Source organism: Macrotis lagotis, chromosome 7 (genome assembly GCF_037893015.1).
Source record: "Macrotis lagotis isolate mMagLag1 chromosome 7, bilby.v1.9.chrom.fasta, whole genome shotgun sequence".
NCBI lineage: Eukaryota > Metazoa > Chordata > Mammalia > Peramelemorphia > Peramelidae > Macrotis > Macrotis lagotis.
The window spans coordinates 191,196,419-191,223,449 of NC_133664.1; the positions used below are offsets into that span (position 1 = coordinate 191,196,419).

General features: G+C 33.8%; 1 protein-coding gene across 2 annotated transcripts in view; it reads right to left on the reverse strand.

The window, feature by feature from the left end:
• The window catches only part of PDE3A (phosphodiesterase 3A), a 399,420-nt gene that overhangs the window by 301,693 nt on the left and 70,696 nt on the right, over positions 1 to 27,031 (reverse strand). The gene's annotated exons all lie outside the window — the stretch shown is intronic.

Sequence of the window (27,031 nt, forward strand, 5' to 3'; positions counted from 1 at the left end):
GAACAAATGCAAAGTTCAAAATCCTCTATCCAAAATAAAGGCTGTGGCCACACATGCTTCAGTTTCTGGAATCTCATTTCTTTCTCAACAGCATTAAGAATTTATCAATAATTCTCTGGAGTTCAGCCAAGTTTCCTCAGTCTATCTGATATTTTCTTACTCACTTAGTTAAGTTACCAGTGCTAAAATGAGGTGGGTGGTTTGGGCCCCACTGATACTTTGCTCTTGGTGGTCATTCTGGTTGTGGGAGTCAGTAAATATGGTGGGTGATAATTGTCATTCCTGTTGTTGTAATTTACCCAATCAATTAGAAAATGCAAATGGCTACATAGAAGAGGAATTAGGTATTCCCTATATCAGTTATTATCAATATTGTATATTTATATACATGTATATAAATATGATAAATAAGTCAGAAGAATCTAGACATCATTAGTACTAGTGTGACACCTGGGGCACCCTGACGTATGATCAGTCCAAGTGGATCTGGGTAATACGTCTCCTATCCCTTCTGTGGGGAGTGGGGATGAATTGGAAGAGAGAATTCCTAGTAAGGAAACTGCCCTGCCCCCAACACACAACCTTGTCATTAAATTTTATAATCCAGAGGACGGTTTTCCCAAGGGCAATTGATGAGGGCTCAAAATTGTGCTCAGAGCCAAGAGCAGATGGACATAGATTCACCAAGCTTAAGTGGAACTTCTTGAAATCCCCTCAGTTCCCATGAATTGGAAAAAATTGGTTCCAGCACCGAGTTACCCCTTTGACACATGCACTCATTTCATCATTTGTCCCATACTGCTACTAAGATTCTTAGGAAGTTTGTTGGTGTATAATCCAGCTTTCCCCATTTCCAGCATGTTCTCTCTAAATCCACTAAGAAGTTGTAACTGGAAGGCTAAAATTCCTTTCAAATTTATTAGAATTCCATGATGCATTGCATACCCCCAAAATAATGTTTTCATGCTTTCACTGACTCTCTCTTATCTACTCCTTAGGTGAGTGAATTGTTCTGTGCAATTTATCATTAAATCTTCTTTTTTGAGTAAATACTAACAACAATTATAATAGTGGAGACTTTTTTTAATAATAGCTTAAAGTTTATAAAACATTTTACATTTATTATCTCACTGTATGTTCACAATAGTTTTATTTAGTATTAGATGGGCAGCTGAGTGGTACAGTGTGTGGACCACCAGTCCTGGAGTCAGGAGGACATTACTAGCTAGGCAATTCTCTTAATCCTGTCTGCTTCCCATTCAGGGTCATCTCTAGGCATTCTGATCCATTTCTGGCCTCTGGATCCAGATGGTTCGGAAGGATAAAGTAAGGCTTGCAGCTTTGCATAGTATCTCCTCACTCAAATCCAATTCATATGCATGTCATGGTCTTCTTTGAGAACAAAGGTCAAACATCAATCAAGCATCAATTTAGTAATAGAGATATTCCCATTATATAGAGAAGAAAACTAAGACTGAGAGAAGTTCAGTGACTCATCCATAATCACAAACTTAATAAATATCAGGGGCAGAATAAAACCTAGTTTACTCTTGAAAATAAGAGTAGGGAATGAATGGCCTTTGAGGTCTTTTCCACGTCTGCTTTAATGGTCCTGCGCTTTTAGTTCCATTAGAACATACTGTCTCAATCTTTCATAACAAACTAAGTAATTTTCGCACTTCTATATTTCTAGACAATTTACCTTCCCATATCATAAAAACAGAAAAGTTAACCTACACTACACCTAGCACCTTCCTTCAGTACAACCAATTTCTGACAGCTATGATTGACCATTTTCATTATTCCTAGGATAAACTATATCATCTCAAACAACTTCTAAAACTTACAAAAGATATATTTAGAACTTTAAAAACAAAGATTTTAAAGACCCTCTATCTAACCTAACCTTGCTTTATCCTGGAAGACCAGAGATCCAAAAAGGTAAGCAATTTTTTTTCACTCAGTGATTAGTGGCAGGAATAGAGTATAGCAAGTTCTTTTAGGAAGCCCTCTTCTCATATACCAAAAATCTTAGTTTCTTATCAATATACAACATAACCATAAGTTTAGTTTTCTTCTTATTGTTCAATCTTTTCAGTTGGATCTGAAAACCCTTTGGAGGTTTTCTTGGTAAAGAGCCTGGTTGGTTTGCCAGTTCATTTCAGAGATGAGGAAACTGAGGCAACCAGAGACTTTTCCAAGGTCACACACTTAGAAAAATGTCTAAGGCTGGATTTGAACTCAGGTTTTTCTGACTCCAGGCCCTTACACTTCTAGCTGTCTAAGTTTAGCTTAAAAATGTAAAGAATTCTGCTTCAGAGACTCAGCGTTGACTACTTCCATTTGGAGTCCAGAATAGGGTAATTAGAATGCCAAAAAGCCCCAAGTGCCTTCTAAATGAAGATAAGTTCAAGGAACTGTAGATAATTTAGCCTGTACTCAGTGGGGACATAATAGCTGCTTTCAAACACTTGAAGGGCTATCTCTCAGAAGAGGAATTCTATTTTTTTTCTACTTGGTCACAGATGGCACAAGTAAGAGCACTAGGTGAATGCTACAAAAAGGCACATTTCAGTTTGATTTAAAGAAATACTTTATGTCAATTAGAGCTATCCCAATGGGAAACGGATTGCCTCACCACCTGTCACATATGACACAGAAAGGAATTATTCTTCACATATAGGTTGACCAAGTGGTCTCTAAGGTCATTTTCAACTCAGATTCCTTCTCAGCCATTGGAAGAGTTTATAGGATGAAAAGTTTAAACATTACTTTGTTCAAGAACTTAAAATGTTCCATACTTTCTCTGATGTCAGATCCAATAATGAGTCCCAAAACATACTAGTAGGAAAAGCCCAGAGTATATAAAATTTAATCAAAAATGCAAGCAATAAGTGAAATAGATTTAAACAAAAGCACCTTGGTACAGTTTCTGTTAATAGCTCAAAATGCCTTTCTGCAAGTATGTTTATTCAGAAAAATGATACTAACAAATAGTTAAATACCATACACTGCAAGTCATGGAAAAAAAAGAGTTTAACTGCAGTTCACATAAAACTGAAAACTCAAAGCAAGGTTATTTTGAAAATCTACACAAATAAATTTTAGGAACATTTGGGGGCATTTCAGAGTGCAAGCCCTTTACAACTAGGAGGCTGAATACAGCAGATGTTGGTGCTTGGGTGCTGGCTGATGGCCAGAATGACATAAAAGAGGCAGCTTAGCATGTATACAACATGCAGTTCAGATTTCTGCAATGGAATAGAAGAAAAAATTAAAAGAAAATCAAGCTCTTCACACAGGCTGTATTCTCTACTAATTTTCTAAATATCTACACTCTATATGCTATCCTACTTAACTCTGCATGTCTTAACCATAACAATCTTCCAAAAAAATTGTTAATTGAAATTTGTCTCCAAATTGATCAGACAAAATTCCTTATGACTGTTCAGTCAGCTGAATTAGAATTGCTTTTGGCTGGTAATAATACCCTCAAGTGTCCCTCCCCGAATCACATCTGCTCTCCAATGTATTTTTTAAATGATAAGTGCAAACATCCGCCAAACAACAGTGTTGCACTTTCAAAATATTATTCACAAGAGGAGGCTGAAGCAGCAAACTTTATGATAAAATATTAAGCTCCTTGAAAAACCAACACATACTGATATAATGGAATGTACCTAATTTAAACATTTCAAGTTAATGATTAAAGAATAGAAAAATTTGGGAAGAAATTCAGGAAATAAAATCACAGAAACTCTTGTTAATTTAGCTTCATAGGAAGTCAGAAGCTTGGGAAACAGAGAAATATTTACTATAATATTCATATGTCATTATGATAAACTATTACCTCTCAGAAAGTCAAATAAAATGTGACTGTGAAGGAAAAAGACTACTCCGAAAGACATGCTTTAAAAGAAATTCATAACTTTTATTTCGTTATAGTCATAATTTACAATTGCATTGTTTTCCCATTTGATCTCTGGATTCTTTCAGCTTTATTGGAAAGACTAACTCAAGAAGAGCAGACTTTTGAAAAGTCAGTAATTAAACTGCCTTTTACAGAGTCCAAGATAAGTACACCTTTATATACTGAGGACCACTCGAATTCTATTAACATGAGGTACCAACCAAGTCATAATCAGTCATTAAACTTGATTCACCTCAGGTAGCCAATTTAATTTCAAGAGATGCTTGTACACACCCAGGATTATTTTTTCTGTCAGTTATTATTGAGTAAACTGAAAAAAAATTGTAATATATAAAAATATATGAAATTGTCATAATACTTCTGTTTACTTTGACAGTTTAATTTTTTTTATTATATAACTGTCCTGAGAAAACACTAAATAATGTACCTTCAATACATACAGAATCTATACAGAAGGTAGATTCTTTGATATTTCTTTACTGACTCCTACTATAAGACTGAAAAAAATGAAGCAAAAATCCAGAGCAGAGCTGCTGAATCAAACTCTAAAAACCCACACTTTAGAATAACAGCAGGTGCATCCTAGCCAAGTATTACAATGTAAATGGGACTGAAAGAATGACCCTAGAGAATACATTCATTTCTCTGTTCCAGGAAAGAGGAAAAAAAATCCATGTACTTGAATAGTTTGGTGGAGCAGAAGCTTTAGCTCCATTAGGATTTCTTCATAGATCACATCACGGCCAGAAAAAAGGAACTGGACATATGATTTCAATTATTGTGAATTTTGATCACTCATCTTTATACTCAGGCAACTAAGTGGTACAGTGGATAGATTGTCGGGTCTGGAGTCAGGAAGACTCACCTTGCACAATTAAAATATGACTTCAGATACCTACAAGCTATGTGGCCATGGGCAAGTCAATTAACCCTGGTGGCCTTAGTTTCCTCTTCTGTAAATAAACTAGAAAAGGAAATGACAATCTAGTTCAATGTTTCTGCCAAGAAAACTCCAAATGGAAGAGGTGGACTTGAAAGAAACAATTGAACAACTATATCTTTATGTTCTCTCATTCTATCTTAATTGTATGTATTTATTAGACTATTAATGTTTTTGTGAAAACTATTAATAGTCCAAAACAATCAATACTGAATATATTTAAAATCCAATGTGTAAATACAGCCCACTGTGTTCTTTCATTCTCTCTTAATTGTATGGATTTATTAGACTATTAATGTTTTTGTGAAAACTATTAATAGTCCAACACAGTCAATACTGATTAAATCTAAAGTCAAATGTGTAAATACAGCCCACTCCATAGCAGGTTTTTTATTTCCCCAAAAGGAAAATAAAGGAGCAATAGTATAGTGGAAAAATAAAATGACTTTGAAAACAGAAGACATGGTGTTTTGGGGTTTTTTCCCAAGTCCTGCCTCTGTCATTTAACTTGTCTGACTGGTCAAATAACCTAATTTCTCTAATCCTGGGTTTCCTTCTCTACCAAATGAGAGATTCAATGATTGATGTCTTCTGAGGTCTCTTGCATGATCCTATGTGATAACAATGGTAATGACAATATAATAAGTGCACACAGTCATTTAAAATGTTCTATCCTAAGGTAGTACAATTTTTAGAAAGTGAATAGATACTGTTTTAGTAGTGTATATATACATAATTCCAGATTATATATTCAAAGGACTGTGGATCTAAGACAGGGAGTATTAATTTTTTGCGTGGCAAGTTATCTATTAAAATACTATAAAGTTAAATAAAATCCATAGAATTTTAAAGATATAAGTTATTCAAAAAAATTATAGTATCCCCCACATATAAACTAGGACATCTTAATTTGTGCTACACAATCAACAAATATTCATTTAAGTCCCAGCTATATTCAAGGCAGTAGAAGGAATATGGAAATAAAAATAAAAAGCTTCTGCTTTTGAGGAGCATTCATTCTACAGAAACATAACACAAACATAAAAAGCATATACATATATAATGAATGCAAGATAACTTGACATGAGGGACAAAATGACACGGGAGATAAGAAAGGACTCATTAATAGGTGATATCTGAGCTGAATTTTAAAAGAACTTAAGTATTCTAAGAGATGAAGTTGAGAAAGGAGTCCATTCCAGGCAAGAAGGATAGGCAGCTAAAAAGACCAGAGACAGAAACATGAAGTGTCCCATGAGGAAGAGCAAAAAGGCCAATTTAACTGAACCATAAAGTTTGGAAAAGGAAGCAGTAGCTGGAGCCAAGTTGTGAAGGGCTTTAAAAGGCAATAGAGGAATTTACAATAGTTTGTGTAGCTATAAAATGAGGAAGTTGGGACAGGTGAATTTTAAGGTCTCTTTCAATTCCAGATCTATTAACTCACAATCTTAATTGGAAACCATGGTTCTCACAGAGTAAGGGAGTGATATGGTCCTATTCTATAGGGATATGCTATAAGGATATCACCTTGGAAATTGTATTAAATGGAACTACTAAGGGCAGGGACTTTTTCCCCTTTCTGTATCTCCAGTGCTCAAGTGCTTGGATCACAGTAGGAGCCTGATAAATATTATATAGTCTGACTGAATTGGAAAGGGGAGAAACTCAGGGGGAAAATACAATTAAAAAGGGCTAATAAGGTCCTAAATCAAGGTATTGGCTACAATATAGAGAGGCACTACTTAATTACTTTTATTCTATACTTTTATTATGCAAGGTCAGCATAGCATATGCAAATTTCAAACCAATAAATTATATTTGAAATTAAATGCATCTGAGGGATGTGAAAAGAAAATAAGTGCATAGGACAGTTAAAGGAATAAATAATCATCTAGTTCCCCTTCTTGACATAGTAGATAATAGATATTCTGGTTCAGGGATTTGATTTAAGTAGTTCTCTTTAAGTAAAACTAAGAAGCACTAAACACCAAAAAAATTAAATTGTTCAAATGATATACTTTAAGAAATTTACTTTATTTGTTAAAAGTAGAGGACTTTCCAGCAAAATGTATAAAAATACAATTACAAAATGAAACTATACAAAACTGAGGTAATTTTGTGCATTTCACTCTTTTGGTAGTAGGAAATATTCAAGACAATAATTTGACCATGTTCTAAAGAAGGTTATATATTTAAATGCATCTCAACCAGGTGGCTCAGCTAAGATGAATAGAGTGAATGGAGTGTCTGGTCTAGAACCAAGAAGATATTGTACTGAGTTCAGATCTGACCGTATCTGTGTGACCATGGACAAGTCACTTAACCCTGTTTGCCTCAGTTTTCTCATCTGTAAAATTAGTTGGAGAATGAAATGACAAACAACTAGAGTTGACAAACAACTCTAGTAGATCTGTCAAGAGAAACACAAATGGGGTCACATAGAAATGGATATAACTGAAATTACTGAACAACAGAACAACAAATATATTCAAATAGTAGTCTAATTTCTCTATCATCCACAGCTACTCATGTAGGCTTCATGATGGCATCAAAATCCTGCAGTTGATTCTTCTAGAATCTAGAGGAAAAAGATCATAGCTGTATCTATAAAAATGATCCTATACAGAAATCAATGTAATAACATGCCTTCAAGATAACAGAGGCTGTATGACTATCTCACAAAATCCACCAAATCCACTGAAGAAAAGTTCTGGTTATTAGCTTTTCCTAATTTGAGTCAAAACATTATAACTCTTGTGATTCTCACTTCCAGCTATTGGTCTACTTTCTAGAGAAAAACAAAATAAATCTACTAGTTTATAATTCTATTTTATTTGATATTTCTATTCCTCCAACATTTAACATAGCATTCTGTCATCTATACACTGGAGTATTCTATGTCACCTTTTTTTTTAGTTTTTTGCAAAGAAATGGGGTTAAGTGGCTTGCCCAAGGCCACACAGCTAGGTAATTATTAAGTGTCTGAGGCCGGATTTGAACTCAGGTACTCCTGACTCCAGGGCCGGTGCTCTATCCACTGTTCCGCCTAGCCACCCCATGCCACCCTTTTTGAGTTTTCCCCCCTTTTATTCTTTGACTAAACCCAGAGTGTTCATCACTCTGGTTAGTTCCAACTTAGTGACTACTGTACAACTGGCCTTTTCTTTGGGTTTTCATGCTTTGTTGTTGATATACTTATGGAAGGATCTGCTTGGATCAAAAATTTGCATCTCTTTAGTAATCATGTGCAGTCATGAACCACGAACAACCAAAAGATTGCAGAATTAAATTGAATGCTATCTCAGTGATTATTAATTCCAGGGATATCCACTTAAAATGTGAATCCCCATGAGAGCATCCCTGACAAGTAATTATTCAACCTCTCCTTGATGATGCATTCCATTCATGGAATGCTCTAATAATCTTCCTTTCTTAGCAAGAACATGATTCTGTGATTCCCCTACTTATTCAATCTCAGTGGTTTCATGTTGCCTCTATGAAAATATCAAGTCCTTTGTTTACTTTTAAAGTTTTTTTCACAACTGGGAGCCAGCCTCTTTCAGTACTTTATGAGCAATATCTTATCACTTCTCTCAATTCTGTAGTCAAGTCAAAATGATCTCTCTGCTCCTTACACATCTCTCTCTTGTTTCCTTTCCTTTGCTTTGACTCTCCAATATACCTGGAATGCACTCACTCTTTATCTCCACCTCAGAGAATTCCTCTCCTCCTTTAAGATATAGCTCAAGTGGGAGTAGAACCAAGAAAACTATGCACATTAGCCCAAACACTGTGAGATGACCAACCTTGAGGGAAGCAGCTCCCCTCAAAAGTTCAGAGAGCTAGGACAACTGTATTAGACCAGCTGTGGACAATGTGATCCCTATCAAAAGGAAGAATATCAAAATAAAAACGTGCGCGCGCGTGCACACACACACACACACACACACACACACACACAAACCAATGCTTCAGAATCCGACGAACACTTTATAAAAATGATCTCATGTATTTCTTTCCCTTAATCCTAATTCCTCATACTGCAAATACCTAATCAGTAAACATGTTTATCAAAAATATGTATGTACAATGCAAACTTGACTGTTCACTGAGGGAAGGGACTTGGGAAGAGAGGGAGGGAAGGAAATTTTGCAATTTAAAAATATACATGTGCATATAAATGAAAATAAATTTAAAAAAAGATAAAGCTCAAGTACTCTTTTGCTGAAGCTTTTCCTAGTCCCTCCAAACCACTCTTACCCTAACTCCAAAATTATTTTGTATTTAATTCTTAATGTATGTGCATTTGTTCATTTTATATTTTTACTGTATATATTTATAGATTATATTTGAAATTAAAGGCATCTGAGGGATGTGAAAAGAAAATAAGTGCATAGGATAGTTAAAGGAGTAAATAATTATCTAATAGATACCTAGTAGATAATCTAACAGAGACTGTATCATTCTTTGTATAGCTTTGTATAGCTATTCCCCAGGCTAATGCCTAGAAGAGTAGGCAGTTAATACTTGATCACTATTTTATTCCCATAATTTAATCCATTTGTCTCAGCTCTGATCATCAAAACTAAATAGAATGATACTAACTTCTCATGTTAAAAAAAAACTTTTCATACATTTGATGACACCGATCATGTTCCCTCTAATTTATCTCTTATCTGAGATAAAAACCATGACTTCTCATAAGCACACTTCTAGCTAAGTTGGCAAAGACCCCCAAAGATGCCCAATTCCTTATAAATAGTAATACTCTAATATTAAACCAGAAGAACAGTGATAATGAGCATCAATATAATCTGACAATAGAATTCCTTCTAGAAATCTTGTTGTATGTGAGTAGAGGCAAGTCAAAATAGGTAGAAGGCACAGGACTCGGAAGATCCCAGGACTAAGGCAGAGCCTTAGCAGAAGAAAACACCAGAAGAGAGCAAGGAGTCAGGGCCAAGAATGAGCTAGATCAGAATTCAAGGTGTTCTGCAGACACAAAACTAACATTAAAACCCCAAAATTCCTCTAAACTGCAAACTCTTTGACCTGATATTACATTTCCAGGCCTATACCCAAAATTTATTTTAAAGTAGAAAAGCATCCTTATGCACAAGAATATTTATGGAAATTCTTTTTATAATTCCAAACTGGAAACAAAAAGAGGTAACCATAAATTGATGAATTGTTGAACAAATTATGCATAAAGGCAGTTCATTAAGTGGCTAGACTTGGGGTTGGAAACAAGAAGACCTGAGGACAAATCTGACTTCAAACTCTTACTAACTGTGTGACCCTGGGCAAATCGTTCAACATGTCTCACTTTCCTTATCTGCAAGAATGGAAATGATAATAACACCCTCCTCTTGAGTCGGTTACCAAGATCAAATGAGAAAATAATTGTCAGGTGCTAATCATAATGCAAACAGTAAACATTTATATAAATGTTAGTTACAATGATGATGCTTATGGTGCAATTAAAAAAAAGAAAACCTGGGAAATGTTTTTTGAACTACTCCAGAGTAAAGTAAGCAAAACCAGAACAATTTATATAATAGCAGCATTGTCAAAAGGATTTTGAATTATGATTAAAACAATGACCAAGGATGTATGATATTCACTCATCTTTTGATAGAAAGATAGAGGTTCAGAACTCAAAGTGCAGAACGAGATGTCTTAGACATGAACAATGTCAAAATTTGTTTTGCTTGATCATGCAGATTTCTTAAAAAGATTTGGTTTTGCTTTTGCTTTTTTCCAAAGAATTAAGATAATGGGTATGAGTCGAGGAGGGGGGAAATATGGAAAAGAAGAGGGAAGATAGGGCTGCCAAAAAATAAGATAAAAGAAATAAAAGTAATCGAGACATTTTTATTAACATAAAACACTCAGAAGAGAAGAAAATATGACATGCAGGATAGTTTTAAGAGATGTGATAGATTCATTATATATGTAAACCTAAAAGGGAAAATATTTTACATACAATATTCAGTTTCTAGTATAACACTCTTTATCTGTCTACTTCAAATATGGAAATATTTTTTCTTATATCTCTCCTAGCCCCTCCCCAACTCAATAAACTCAGTACCTTCCCTATTATTTATAAGACCAAATATAAAATCCTCTATTTGCCATTCAAAGCCTCTCAAAACCTAGATCCTTCCTACCTCTCTAGTCTTCTTATACTTAAATCCCTAGGGTAATTTTCAGCCAAGAAACTGCATCTCCCAATTCTGGACATTTTCACTGGCATCTCCTATGCCCTCCTTACTTTGATCTCCTCACTTTGTTTAAGTATCAGTTTAAGTCTTTTTGAAGTCTTTACTGATCCCCTTTAATCCTGGCACCTTTCCTTTGTTGTCTCCGATTTATCCTATAAGTAATTTGTTTTTATACAATCATCTTTATGCTGTCTTCTGGCTTTTTGCCATGCCTGGCACACTGTAGGCACTTAACAAATGCCTACTGTACAGGGGCTGTGCCGTTTGGATACCAAAATTCTGAAAGTGTATTTAATTTCCACAAGATGATTTAAGTGATCACCAAAATCTATAATTTGGTGATTAAGTTCTAAAGAAGTTTGTATCATTTGGAGGAAAAAATGTAGTGTCAGAGATGATTTGATTAGAAACCCAACAACTGTCTACAGTGATATACTGCTTCATCAGCACAGGGATGGAAAATATAAGAATCACATACAGCTAAACTTATATGAGACCTCAGGTAAAAGAGCCAACTGAATTCTCAGTCAATAACATTTCTTAAAAATTACTTTTCAGCAAACATATTTGCTTTACCTAAGGCCATTTGCTTCTGTTTTAGGAAAACAGCCTCTAAAGTACTAACTGAATTTGATTTCAAAAATTATGGCTATCACCATGATGAAATTTTATCTGAGATAATCATGAAATATACTATGAATTAATGTTAATATCTATCAAAAACATTACCTCAAAATCACTTGATGAAAATCTATCCATTATTGAGTAGGAATAAAATTTTACTGAAATGTTTATCTTAGATTTCCTAAAATTTATTTTTACTTCAATAAATTTCCTTTAATATCCACAGAAACCTAAACTTAGATTCACAGATCTCTATTTTAAGCCTCTTTACATTTAATAAATTTATATAGCTATATTAAGACATTTGTTCATCATTTCATTCCATATAAATTCAGATCATCAACACAGATTTCTTTTACATTTTAGGTTGGAAGAGTTCAATAGCTACTTACATTTCAAGTCAAATATCACTCAATAAGAAATACAGGATTATAAATTTTATTACTATATCAAATGTTTAGTTATAAACTGGCAAATTTCATTAAAACTGCACTTTAAAAATGCTTGGGGAAACACTGGTCTTCATCACTTCTCAAGTCACTTTTGAAGCTAAGATTCTTAGTTTTTATATTCTGCTACTCACAACTATAAAATTGTGGGTTTTACAGCAGAAAAAAATTAAAACCATTATACTGTTTCTAGTACTCAATTTTATCAGTATCATTTAAACAAATGTAATATGAAATAGTTACTTTTCTATTTGTCCTATTAATTTTATATGATACTTTTTAAAGTCAACATCACCCCTTCTAGATGCTACCTGGAAAATTTTCCCTGCTTTTCTGAGTACAATAGAAGAATTATATAACCCTAGAGATTAAATGTTTAAAGATATATTTTTATGGCATGCTGTGTTAGTCTTTTCTAAATAAAATGAATGAGAGAAAAAGTTCATATTGTGCTAAAGTATTTAAATATTACTGAAGCTAGAAAATCCAGAGATTTTTTTAACTGGTACTTTTAGTAAATGTTATAGCATATCAAAGGTCTTTAGGAGAAAAGTATTAACCTTTTGTTCAAAAGAATAAATAATTCAATGTCAGAGATATGGATCTAATAAGGTATAGGAAGTTTTCTGAAATGACTTTTTCTTCTTGCAGCATTCCTACTTTAACTTTTAAAACCCTCAGAGATTTATATAAAGTTAGGAGGACAAGGAAAATAATATTCACAAAGACTACAACAATGTAAATGGAAAGAATCAACTAATAAAGATCAACTAATAAAAAAATTATAATGACCAAGCTTGGACCCAAAGAAGAAATGTAGGATTTTACCTTCCTCATTTCTTAGAGATTGGAGGGAGAGGGGAGAATGCTCAACCCAATGTTGTACTGATTAGTTTTGTTGAACTGTTTTGTTTCCTCTATTAGCCCTTCCCATTCTTTGTTACAAATCTCCCTTATAGGCTCACTCCCCCAACTGTTGGCAAACTGGGTTCCTAGCAGATAGCTGACTACTGTCAGATTTAATGGACTTTTAGAAAGGAAGATTTATTGAGATGGTACAGTAAGAAGAACTATTGTAAAAACATTCCCTTAGGAATCTTATTTTGCACAAACAGGGTAGCATGGGAGAATGGAGTCAAAGTTGTAGAGTACACATGACCAAAAGGTAAATCATAGGTCTTGGTTTTTGGAAGTTATTTTCTTCCTTGTGTGGATTCCTCAGGAACATCCCCTATAGTGTGTGTTGCGTTTCTACTAGACTTCAAAGGTCAATGACAATGACAATGACAATGTGTTCCTGAAACAGAAAATAAAGTCCTGAAACTATCAATCATTGTTTGTCCTCAATTTTTGTCCTCAATTCCCAAAGCTTACACTTCTGTATATCACAACGTCCCTGATGGGAAGCCTAAATCATAAAATGGTGTTTAGAAGGCAAATAAGGGTCAATCATGCCTGCCTCCCCATTGCCACTCCCCTTTGTCTCCAAAAATCCCTTCTCAGTAGCTTAGCTGGGCTGAGCCTGCCAACTGAAGCCAACATAGACAGACAAGCTAACGGAACCAGTACTGTTATCAAGCTGTCTTAGAGCTTTATTCAAGTCTCATATAGAGTGGCTGAATCGCTTTAAGTAAACACAAGACATTTCCCATGTGGCAATTATCAGCTTTCATTCAATGTGTTTCTAATTAATACTTTTAATTGATTGAGTCAGAGTTTCTACCCCCCTCCCCCATTAGGACATAGAATATCTTCTAAGTTGTATTATTTCGGATTTTCAAGAGTCGAGGACATTTCACTTAAAGCTATAAAAAATGACTCTCTGGGAAAGGACAAGATCTCTACCCTGAAATCTGACTTCCAACCCCACAACATTGAAACTATTTCCTATAAGGTCATCAGTGATCTTTCAAATTCTAACTTTCAAGACCTATTTAAAGTAGTCATTCAACCTGACTTCTCCATAGTGTTGGATACTGCCCAATTTCCTGTCCTTCTAGACAACCTATAATATAATCATCATAATAAAGGTAATAATAACAACAATAATGCAACTAACATGTATGCAGCACTTACTATATGTCACTGTACTTTACAACTATTATCTCACATAATAATAATTATTATCTAGGATGTCCATAGTGCCTACTATAGGCAGTCTGCCAGATACCTTGCTAAGCACTTTATAAATATTATCTCATTTGATCCTCCCAATCCAGGAGGTGCTTGTTATTATTCCCATTTTATATAGAAAGAAACTATGTCAGACAGTTTAAAAAAGTTTGTTCAGGGTCACACACACATCAGCTATGAATTCAGGCCTTTCAGACTCCAGGACCAATACTCAATTCACTGCCCCATTAGCTGCTCTTCTTATGGCTTCTGTGAGTCTAACCTTCCTTGCTTTTCTTAAGAGTCTTATTATTATTTTTAATATCTTCTGCTGAATGTTCATCTATTTACCCATTCCCTACCATCAAGTATCACCCAAGGCTTCTCTAAGGCACGCTTCTCTCTTATATGCTCTCTCTCTCTGGGTAGTTTCAGCAGTTCCTCTAGCTTCATTTATCACCTTTTTTTCCAGATCGTTATCAATTCTCTGTTTCCAGCATCACACTCTAGGCTAGCTGGGTCAAACACTTAATTTTCTGTATGATGTTTTCCAGGTTATTTTTTTTCATTCAGGCTTTCTGGGTAATCAGATGATTCGTAGATTGTGTCTCCTGGATCTATATTCTAGGTCATTCATTTTCCCTAAAAGGTACTTTAAATTTTCTCCAATTTTTTCAACCATTTTATTTTGTTTGATGGAATCTTGTAGTCTTATAGAGTCATTGGTTTCTATTTGTTCAATTCTAATTTTGAGGATTTCATTTTCTTCAATTACCTTTTGTGTTTCCTTTTCCAGGTGGTAATTTTTACTTTTAAAGGAGTTGATTACTTTGGCCAGGCTTTCATAATTTTACTGCATGACTTTCATTTCTTTATTCCACTTTTCTTCTTCCTCTCTTCTTTAGTTTTTAAATTATGTCTTTAGTTCTTTGATGAGCTTTTGTAGTTGGGTCCAATTTATAGAATAGATACTACCCCTGTGAGTGATTTTTCACTGATTTCTTCTTCAGACATGGCATTGTTATCATCTTTTGTCTGTAAATTAGTTTTCTATAGTGAACACTCCTTTAGTTTTTGTTGTTGTTGTTGTTGTTCATCTTCATTGTTTTATCTCTGCTTCTGGGATATAGGGAATACAGATCTAAGCTTTTTTGTCCTGGGGTTGGGGTCTGATCTCTGGCTCATTGTTGACCAAGATGTTACCTATGCAGTTCAAGCCTTGCCTTTGCAGAGATTTGTCTCCTCATTTAATGCCCAGGTTCAGACTTAGCAATGGATTGCTCCTGACCTAGTCCTGTCTTTTACCCCAGTGTTTGGCAAGGTTTAGATTTGTTTGGGGTTGGGATCCTCTCTGCTGGATTGCTATCTAGCTGCCAGGACCTCTGTTTTTTTTTTAAGCTGTACCTGGATTGCAAGGTGGCTAAGAACCTCCTGCTAGAGAATCTTCTCTTTTTTCTTGATGGGATCTGTAGTGGGATCAGAGTGGAGGCTTCGTTCATCTTTGGTAGGGGAAAGCTCTGAGAGCATATTAGCTTCACATGACCATCTTAGCTCCATCCCCGAAGTCCAACCAGCTTGGTCAAAATCTTATAAGTAAGACAACTCCACTTGGATTTTCTGTAAGGATCTAAAATCCATTATGTTCAAAATTTATTTCCTCCCAAATTCACATTTCCATCAAATGTCTATGTTTCTCCTGAGTATATTTTAATCCTTTCTGGTCACCTAGGTTTACACCTTGTAATCATACCCAGGTGTACAACTTTTCTGACATCTATCAGCTTTCTGTCTACTTTCACAGATTCTCTATTGAAATAGCAAAATCATATTCCTAAAGGAATATAATCCTGTTCAATAAAACTGCAATGCTCTCCATCACCTTTATGATTAAACATGAACTCCACTATTTGGCATTTAAACCACTTTACAACCTAGCTCCAACCAACCTTTCCAATTTTAATATACATATATATATATATATATATACATAAAAACATAAATGTAAGCTCCCCTTCCTGAACTCTTCAGTTATTAATTTAGAAATTGCTCCATAAACACATTTTTGAATAGTCTATTCTCCCACAAAAAATGAAAGGATTCCCCTTTCACTTCCATCTCTTGGAATTCCTAGTTTCCCTTAGGACCCAACTCAAATGGCACCTATGTCAGGTTTTTTCCTGATTCCCCTAATTGCTAATGATTTCTCTTAAAACAATATTTTGCATATATATATATATATATATATATATATATATATGTATATATATAAATTTCCTCTACCCTGAAAGAAAATAAGGTCATTGAGGGCAGGAATATTCTTTTTCTCTTTGTATATATTCCGTAAAAAGCATACAGCAGGTAGCAAATAAATACCTGTTGATTCAGACACTTCCATCACTTTTCTACTCAAAAATATCATTTTGGCTCCTGAATGACTCAATGAAAACTCTTAGTCTAGTAAACCTGTCCCCCATGCCAGGAAATTACTCTCTTCAACCTTACACTCACAAGTAGAATCCCTAGCTTCTTTCAAGACTTATCTCAGGTGATATGGTGAAAATAGTAATTTGAATATTTTATATATCATGGAGTTATCTTCATTATACTCATTGCATTGCTATCAACTTCTAGATCATTTGAATACTCAAGGGTAGTCATTTAAAGAAGCAGGAGTCCAAGAATGTGTCACCCAAAGGACCACTTAGTAGGAGCTGCAGAGTCATGAAAACAAGCCTTATTTTATCTCTCCCACAACAATAGTGAAGATAAAAACAGAATCAGTTCCCAAAGAGTCAGCATGCCTTTTTATTACCAATAAAACTATAGACGAGTACGCTCAGGTACAGAGTTACAACCAATTTGCTTATTCAGTCCCAGAGTTATAAACATTCTAGATAAATGACACTAGAATTGGTAAATACTACAAATCGCCCTGGTTGCAATTAAAGCAATAAAGTTCATTTTACATAGAACACTTACAGTTCCTCCTTTTATTATATGATATGAACATAGATTTTTTTAGTTCAGGAAAGACATCTGCAAAAGAAAAAATATCTTGATGATCAGGACAGAGCTAATAGGAACACACACACACACACACACACACACACACACACACACACAAAATGTCCAACAAAACCAGAAAAATATAATTGGTCAAAATATTGCCTAAGATTCTACTTACTCAAAAAATTGTGATTGCAAAAATTAATAACATTACAGTTTAAATACATTTAAAATTCTGAAATTAAGGGTAAAACATGTTCAAAGTCAGATAACTTCAACTAGCAACTAGATGAAAACTAGAGTTAAGAAGATAAAGAATAAAATTGAATCCAGAAGAAGGTTCCAAAGACACTGTTAATTTTTCAAAAATCATCCCCCCAAAAGTAAGATTCAGTGACTTCCATTGCCCAATTACATTATTTCTAAATTCCTTCCCTTTTTAATAGGGTTAAAGTCCAATGTGGTTATACTACTACTTGTAAAGGGAATTGAATTTCACAGAACAGCACTTTGAAGACCTTAGCCTCCATTACTACTTATCCCTCATGACACAGACAATGTGGGTTCTTAATAACTTTAAAACCAATGATATAGCAATCCCTCCCAAGCTATACAGGTTTTTGAGTACATGGGTGGCACCAGGCTTTATAAATGTGTCATTATACTACTATCTTGAAGAAGGGTTTTTGTACAAAAGATAATAACAATTTGGGAAGGAGGGGAGGATGCAATAATTTACTAAGACTAGTTCAGTTAATAAATCCGAAATTGGATTAGTGGCATATTAAATAATTAGAATCTAAGTTCTTTAATTTTCTTTACTGGTATTTGGTACAATGTCTGACAAATAGAAGTGAAAACTTGTTTATTTGACTTGGCTTTTTTGTATCTGAGTACCAATAAGTATCCAATAAGTGTCTTTTGATTGACTAATAGTTGTATGTTAGCTTAGAAATAGATCTTCAGTAGAGGCAGCATTATATAGAGGACTGACCTCAAATTCAAGACTCTCTCTCAGCTTAACTCCCAACTCTGATATAAATAACTATGGGATGGATAATCATTTGCAAATGCCTAGGAAGAGGAAAAGATGGGAAGTAACTAAACAGTCATATGAAAGAAAAAAGCCAGAGGATATTGCATTCACAATTTTACGTGTTAAAAGCAGTTTGGCAGAAACTAGGTATCATCCCATACAGTAGACCAAGATAAAGTCAAAATGGTTACATGGTTTACACATAAAAGGTGATATCACAAGCAAATTAGAATGGCATAGAAAATTTTACCTGTAAGATCTATGGATAAGGAAAGATTTTATGTTCAAACAAGAGGTTGAGGGAATTATAGGAAGTAAAATGAATATTTTGATTATATGAAATTAAAAGGGTTTTGTGCAAACAAAAAAGAAATACAGCTGAAATTAGAAGGAAAATAGGAAAAAGGAAAGGCAATTCACAGCAAGATTATCTGATAAATATTCACTGGAAATTTATAAGAATAAAAGTTATTAATCCAATTGATAAATACTCAAAGGAAATGAGCAGGGAGTTTTCAGATGAAATCTGAAAAATATTCTATGGGCATTATTGATTAGAGAAATAGAAATTAAAACCACACTGAGGTAATAATTTAGATTTATCAGATTGGTTAATATGACAGAAAAGAAAAATGACAAAAACTAGAGAGGGTGTGGAAAAATAGGAACACAAATGCATTGTAACAATTGTAAACTGGATGGATCATTCTGGAGAACAATTTGGAACAATGCCCAAAAGATTATAAAAACCATGCATACCCTTTGACCCAGCAATGCCACTCCTGGGTCTGTTTTCCAAGGAGATCAAAGAAAAGGAAAGAGGAACTAAATGTACAAAAATGTTTATAGCAGATCCTACTATGGTAACAAAGATTTGGAAACTGAGGGGATGCTCCTCAGTTGGGAAGTAGCTGAATAAGTTGTGGAATATGATCATGATGGAATATTTTTGTGCTATAAAAAATGAGAAATTGGATGGTTAGGGGGAAAATGCTTGGAAAGACTTATATGAACATAATCAAAGTGAAGTTAATAGAATCAGAACAGCTTTGCACAAATTAATAGCAATATTCTAATAATGAACATCCATGAAAGTAACTATATTTAATACAAGATAATTTCAAAGGACTGATATTTTTTTTAAAAATGCCTGCCATCCACCTTCAGTAAGAAGAACTAATGAATTCTGAGTTCAAACTGCAGTATAATTTTTTTCACTTGCTTTCTATCCTTTATTTTGCAACATGGCTAATATGTATTTTACATGATTTCACATGTATATTGGATATATTACATGCCTTCTCATTGAGTAGGGGGAGGGGCTTGAGGAAGAGAACAAATTTGAAACACAATGTTTAAAAATGAATTTTAAAAATAAGTAGCCAGGGTAGCTAGGTGGCGCAGTGGATAAAGCACTGGCCCTGGAATCAGGAGTACCTGGGTTCAAATCCGATCTCAGACACTTAATAATGACCTAGCTGTGTGGCCTTGGGCAAGCCACTTAACCCCATTTGCCTTGCAAAAAACCTAAAAAAAATAAGTAGCCAATTAAAAACTATATGCAATGTTATATGGCTTAAGCTTCATTAGAGAGGCACAGTATCCAGGACAAGAGAGGTCCACGTCCTATTATATTATATTCCAGAGAAATTAATGTTTGTTTTAGCTTTAGTGCCTAGTTCTCATTATTTATGATTGACACTGATAATCCTAAAAGCATCCTAATGTTAGCTGATACAGTAATGAAAATCAATTGAAGGAAATGAAAGTGCTTAGCTTGAAAAAAAGAAAATTCAAAGTGGATATATTTGTCTTCAAGTATCTGAAGGGTTGGTACCTGGAAGGATTCAGTTATTTTTGCATGATCCCAATGGACAGAGTTAAAAACAATTGGTATGAGAAACCTTAAAAAGCAAAGCGAGGCTTAAAGAAATGGGAGTGGGGAATTCTAAAGTGTAATGACTTGTTTTGCCAAATAGTGAATTTCCCTGAGTGGAGGTTTTAAAAACTAAAGAAAAATACAGGAGAAATAAAATGTGGCAATAATCTGAAAAAATTCTCTGTAAGATCCTTTCCATGTTTGAAGAAGTGCTGAGATTTGTGACCATCTTTTTTCCTTACATGACTTTTATATAATGATGGAAAGGTTGACAGGTTGTCTGTAAATTGCATTTTATCCTAAAAAATCAACCATAGAATCAACAAACAAAGTCAGCAGGATATTGAGTTCTTTGCATTTTTCAATGAATAACCTGACTATAAAGTTGTGGTTTTGTATAGAGTACCATATTCCAAACTAAATCTCTTTCCTTCTCCTACTTTTATGAGGGATATCTTGAATACCAATACCCAAAGGTCTCAGAATTCTTTCAAACTATTAAAGTACTAAATCTGAAAGCTATATACTAAAGTTTTTAGGACAAAGTATATTTGTGGTAAATTATCCTCATGGTTTCATGAAATAAAACAAGTAAATATATTGGCAGTCCTGACATTTGTAATCATCAATAATAATAACCATTATTTATTTTCACAATAGATTAGTATTTTTCTCAGTTTTTGATATTTTTAGTATTGCTTTATCAGAGTAGTCAGAGTTGAAGAATTTATGGAAAGACTGATATACTAATATATTGTTGGTAGAACTATGAATTGGTCCAACTATCATGAAAGTTAATTTGGAATTATGATAAATAATTGAAAAAACATGCCTGGAACCACAGAGTAAATAAATGAAAATTTTATTAAGAACTTATTATGTGCAATGTGTTGCCTGCTTCTTTTCTTCATAAAAAAAAGTACTCAGTATTTTTAATGGGGAAAGGATTCTTTGTAAACCTATAAACCATTAAGAACTGACAGTCTGTTATTAGATCTATAATAAAATAATAACTATAATTTCAGTTTTTTTGGATGAGCCTTTTACAAAACTCTTCAGTGATTCTTTTTAAAGTTTTTTTTAGGGGTGGCTTAGGTGGCACAGTGGATAAAGCACCGACCCTGGAGTCAGGAGTATCTGGGTTCAAATCCAGTTTCAGACACTAAAATAATTACCTAGCTGTGTGGCCTTGGGCAAGCCACTTAACCCCGTTTGCCTTGCAAAAAGCTAAAACAAAATATTTTTTTTCAGGAAAAAAATGACTTTAATTCCTTTAAAAATTATATTAGCAAACAGTAAATGGAATCATCCAAAATGCATATTTGACAACCTTCCCTTAGCAAAATTATTTCTTTTAGTGAAATTTTACTTGGTTATTATAGTCTACAGATCTTATATTTGGCACTAACACTTGAAGGCCTCATAATACACAGCAACATGAGACATAGTTTCATATTTTCTTTATTTTTACATTTTGTTTAAAATACTATGTATTTCTGTCATTTTATACTGCTAAAATTTACACTTAATCCAATTGTAAAAGTTAGATCTGAAAGAAAACATAGATGCTTTTCAGCTTTCTTACATAAAGAAACTGAGGGGTGGCTAAGTGGCGCAGTGGATAAAGCACCAGCCCTGGAGTCAGGAGTACCTGGGTTCAAATCCAGTCTCAGACACTTAATAATTACCTAGGTCTGTGGCCTTGAGCAAGCCACTTAACCCCATTTGCCTGGCAAAAAAGAAAAAAGAAACTGAAGCACAGAGAATTGCTTGTCCAAGATTATAAAACTATTAAGTATATGTATTGAGGACAAGAGGAGACTGATATAATGAAAAAGAGCACTAGTTTTAGAGTCAAAGTATTCAAACTGTACTCCTGGTACTTACTGAATTATTGCACCTTCTCAGGCCTTCCATGACTCATCTATGAAATGAGGAGGCTGGACTAGATGACCTTTGAGGTCCCTTCCCTTAATCATATAAAGTAGTAGAGCCAGGATTCAACCTAGTCCTCATGAAAGCTCTATATATGGAGTTAGTCTAATTACTTCTCAAAACCTCTGTTTTTGTTTGCTCTTTAAGTCTATATATAGTATTTCTATTCTTAATCAAAACCTAACAAAAAGAACAGGATGATCTATTTTGGGACTTATTCATCCTTTGAGAGGAGTTGATATATTTATTTTTCCCTCAAATAACTACAAACATAATTGTAAAAATACTATACATTAATATCTAAATGAAAATTAGCTTTATAGTTCTGAATCGCCAACCTTTACCTTTCATCACCTATCATATCACTAAAGAGATTTTATAGCATTTGGAGGTAGAGTATTATACCAAAATTACATTGAATGCATAGTATCCTGGCACAAACTAATCACATGTTAAGAAAGTACCTAGCAGTCAAAACTTCAACCCAAATGGTTACAAGTTTATTATAAGAATACCCCCGGAATAACTTATTTCTAAAGGACATATTTTCACCCATTTGTACCACCCAAAGTTTCTTTGTTCCAAGCTAACTGAAACATTAATAGACCAGTGATTTAATGAATTTTTATGGACCAGAGATTTAATGAATTTCAAATTGTATTCTCCATTTTCTATAAAAATAGTCATTACTGTATAAAATCAATTAACATTAATGTAAAGGCATTCATCTTGATTGTGTTAGGAAGGGTTCATTGACATATCAATCAGTTTATCAAAGGATTGCCATGCAAAACTAGGGGGGGGGAATTGAAATTTACCTGAAGAAAATCAAAATCAAGAATCTCAAGGAAAAAAAATTGGGAATTAAGAAGACACAGAGCAACCACAACTCAAATTATACTATATTAAAGAAATTTTTTGATATTGGTTAAAAAGCAAAAAAGTTGATCATTAAAGCAAATTTGGCAACTTCTGAGGAAAGACTAACAAAAACTGCTAGGAAAACTGAAAATAAATCAAACAGAAATAAAAGAACAATTTTCCCTCATCTACTCCAATCAATGATAAATGGATAGTGCCTAAATAGAAAAGATCATGAGACAGAAAAATTAATGGGAGAGAGAGAAAGGAAACACCTTTCACAAAAATGGAAATTAAATGAGTTCTTGATAGAATAGGGTAAAGAGGATGACAATTTTGATTACGTAAAGATCTTCTATACAACAAAAACAGTGCTGTTAAAATTAGAGGGAAAGTTAATGGGGGAAATTTATGTTAGTAGCTTTTTTCTGATAAATGTCTCATAAACAAATTATAAAAGGAATAGATTCAAAAACATAAAGGAAAGGATTTCAGAAGGTGGATTCAAGATGGTACAGTACAGAAACACTTGGGTGAACTCTCCCAACATTTCCTTCTAAGCAACTTTAAATCACAATGAAAATAAAAACATGGATTGGCAGAGGGGAAACATCATCAGAATGAGACATTCTTCTAGTCAACGACAGCATAGGTTAGAAACAGAAATCTATGAGGTAGGGGAGGAGGCTGACCCAGAATCCACACAGAAGAAACATCAATGATGAGTTTAGGTGGTAGACAGAAGCAACAGCACCTTCAAGAGCTCCCATGATAGAAATGGTAAGGGGACCTGGCAACTGGTCAGAAGGAGAATATAGAAAACCTCTGTGCTAATAATGGATACAAATTCTTTTCGGCAACCCCATTGCCTATATTCAGTTCTGGGTCATAATTCAAGTGCAGAAAGGACCATTTTCCATAAAGAAGTCATAGGGGACCTGAGAGGCCACCGTTTAGTAATGCCATTGACTACACCCATTTTGACACTTCTTTTAAGGGAAAAGTAGAGCACTTTTGATCAAGAAAAAGTAGAAGCCCTAAGAGGCAGCATAACCTAAGGGGTATGACCATACCTCATCCCAGATTATACCCCCTTGAAAGTACCCAAAAGTTCCAAATCCTCAGCACTAGTTCTGAAAATAGTAGTGCAAAAAAATCCAAAATTTAAGACAGACCCCTCTCCTGTCAACTCTGTACACAGAGTCCAACATTAACATAAATTTTAAAATCAAAAAATAAGGTAGAAAATGAGCAAACAACAAAGAAGGAGATGATCAAGTGACAGGTGACAGGGAAGATCAAGACATAAACTCAGAATACAATGATCTCAAAAGAACACGAACAAAGGCTTGAAGGATAAAAAAAAAAGGGTTCCATAACCTATATCCAATTACTTATTATCTTGGGGGGAGAGGGAGAAGGGGGAAAAAGCCCAACAAGAATTCCTGAGAGAGTTAATAATGATTTTCAAAATAAAATGCAGGGGCAGAGGTAAAATTAGACAAAGAAATTAAAGCAAAGACAGAAAATTATGAAAAGACAACTAATAGCTTGGTACAAAAATTGCGAAGAAAATAATACCATAAAAGCAAAACTGGTCAAATGGTAAAATAAATGCAAAAATTCACTGATGAAAAGAACTCCTTGAAAAAAAGAAAACAGAATTAACCAAATGGAAAAGAAATACAAAAGCTTGGGGCAGCTAGGTGTCGCAGTGGATAGAGCACTGGAATTGGAGTCAGGAGGACCTGAGTTCAAATTTGATCTCAGATGCTTAATAATTATCTAGCTGTGTAACAGTTGGTAAATCAATTAATCCCCTTGCCTTAAATAAATTTTAAAAAGAAAAAGAAAGTCAACAAAAAAATACAAAACCTTATTGAAGAAAATAACTCTTAAAATTAAAATTGAGCTAGTGGAAGTTAATGATTCCATGACATATCAAGACATAACATCAAAATATGAAAAACATAAAATAAAATGTGAACTATCTCATAAAAAGTAAGCTGGAAAATATCTCAAAGACAGATAATTTAAAATTTATTAAATTATCAGAAAGCTAAGAGCAAAAAAGAACCTATAGATCACATTTCAAGAAATAATCATTGAAAACCTGCCCCTACAACATGAAGATAAAATAGAAATTCAAAGAAGTGACCCCTAACTCCCAGTAATATTATAGTCAAATTTCACAGTTCCCATGTTACAGAGAAAATACTTCAAGCAGCAAGAAAGATATTTAAATTCCAAAGCAGAGAGCCACAGTCAAGTTTAAATAAGATTTAACAGCAATCATGTTAAATGGATGGAGGACTTGGAAGATGATATTTAGAAGCAAAAAAAAAGGTGTCTACAAGAATAATTTACCCAGCAAAAATGTATAATCCTTAAAGGAGAAAAAAAATGTATATTGAATGAAAAAGAGAAGTTTCAAACAGTCATGATGAAAAGATAAGAGCTAAATAGAAATTTTGACTTTCAAATATAAGACTCAAGAGAAGGTAAAATGAAAAAGATAAACATGAAAGAGGAATCACAAGATATTCAAGAAAGTTAAATTATGTAACTTTCTACATGGGAAGGTGTTACAGATATCTATACTCAAACTGTATTATTTGAAAACCTAGATGGATTCCTCATAGAAAGAGGGTATAGAAATGAGTTAATTATGTTGAGTTGACATAAAAAACTAATAGGGATGTCCTGGGAGAAGTGAGAAGACAAAAATAGGGAAAAGATTGTCACATGAAAGAAGTGTATAAGGGTGAGTTTTTACAGTGGAAAGGGAAAAGGTAGGGAGGAATGGGCAATGCATGAACATCAGTCATCTCAATTAGTTCAAAAAGAAAATACAAGCGCACACACACACACACACACACACACACACACACACACACACACACAGAAACACAGTCAACAATTGGTAAGAAAAACCTATCTTACCCAATAGAAAAGTAGGAGGAAAAGAGTATAAGAGAAAGGGACGTAACAAAAAGGAGAGAAGATAAAAGGGAAGACATAAAAAGAGGCATGGTCAGAAGCAAAATAGATGTTAGAGGAGGAACAGTATAAAAAGGGAGAAAGAAGGATAAGCAGAAGAAAATAAATGGAAGGAATACAGGTAGCAGTTATAACTATGAATGTGAAAGGGATAAATTTACTCATAAAAGAGAGATGAATAGCAGAAAGCATAAGAAATCTGAAATCAACAATATATTGTTTTCAAGAAACACATTTGAAACAGAGACACATAAAAAATTAAAATAAGAATCTGAAGCAGGTTCTATTATTTTTCAGCTAAAGTAAAAAAAGCGGGGACGGAGTTGTAGCAATCATGATCTCAAACATGAGAACAAACAAAAGTAAAAATAGACTTAACCAAAAGGGATAAGTAGGGAATTTCAACATTTTAAAAGGAACCATAGACAAGGAATTAATGCCAGTATAAACTTACATCTATCAAATAGCATAGCATCTAAATACTTGAGTTACAGGAGGAAATAGATAGCAAAACCATACAAGTTGGGGATCTCAACTTTATCCTCTCAGAACTAGATAATTCTAACCATAAAATAAATAAGAAAGATATCAAGACATGGATAGAATCTTAGACAACTTAAATATGATAAACTGATTGGCAACAGAAAAAAAAGGCTTTTTTTCCTGAGCTGAACATGGATTCTTCACAAAAATTAACCTTGTATCATTGTATTAAAACCTCAGAGAAATATAGAAAGTGCAAAAAAGCAAAAAATATTAAATGTACCTTTTTAAATATTTTATTTTTCCCAGTTAGATGTAAAAAGAAGTTTCAACATTCACTTTTAAAACCTTGAGTTCCAAATTCTCTCCCTTCCTCCCAGTTCAATTCACTTCATTGAGAAAGCAAGCTATTTGATCTAGATTAGATATTTGCAATTATGAAAAACATTACCATGAGTCATGTTGTGAAAATAAACACAACCCCTGCCCCCCAAAAAAGAGAAACTTTAAGAAAAATATAGTAAAAGGAAAAAAGTTTGCTTCGGTTAGTA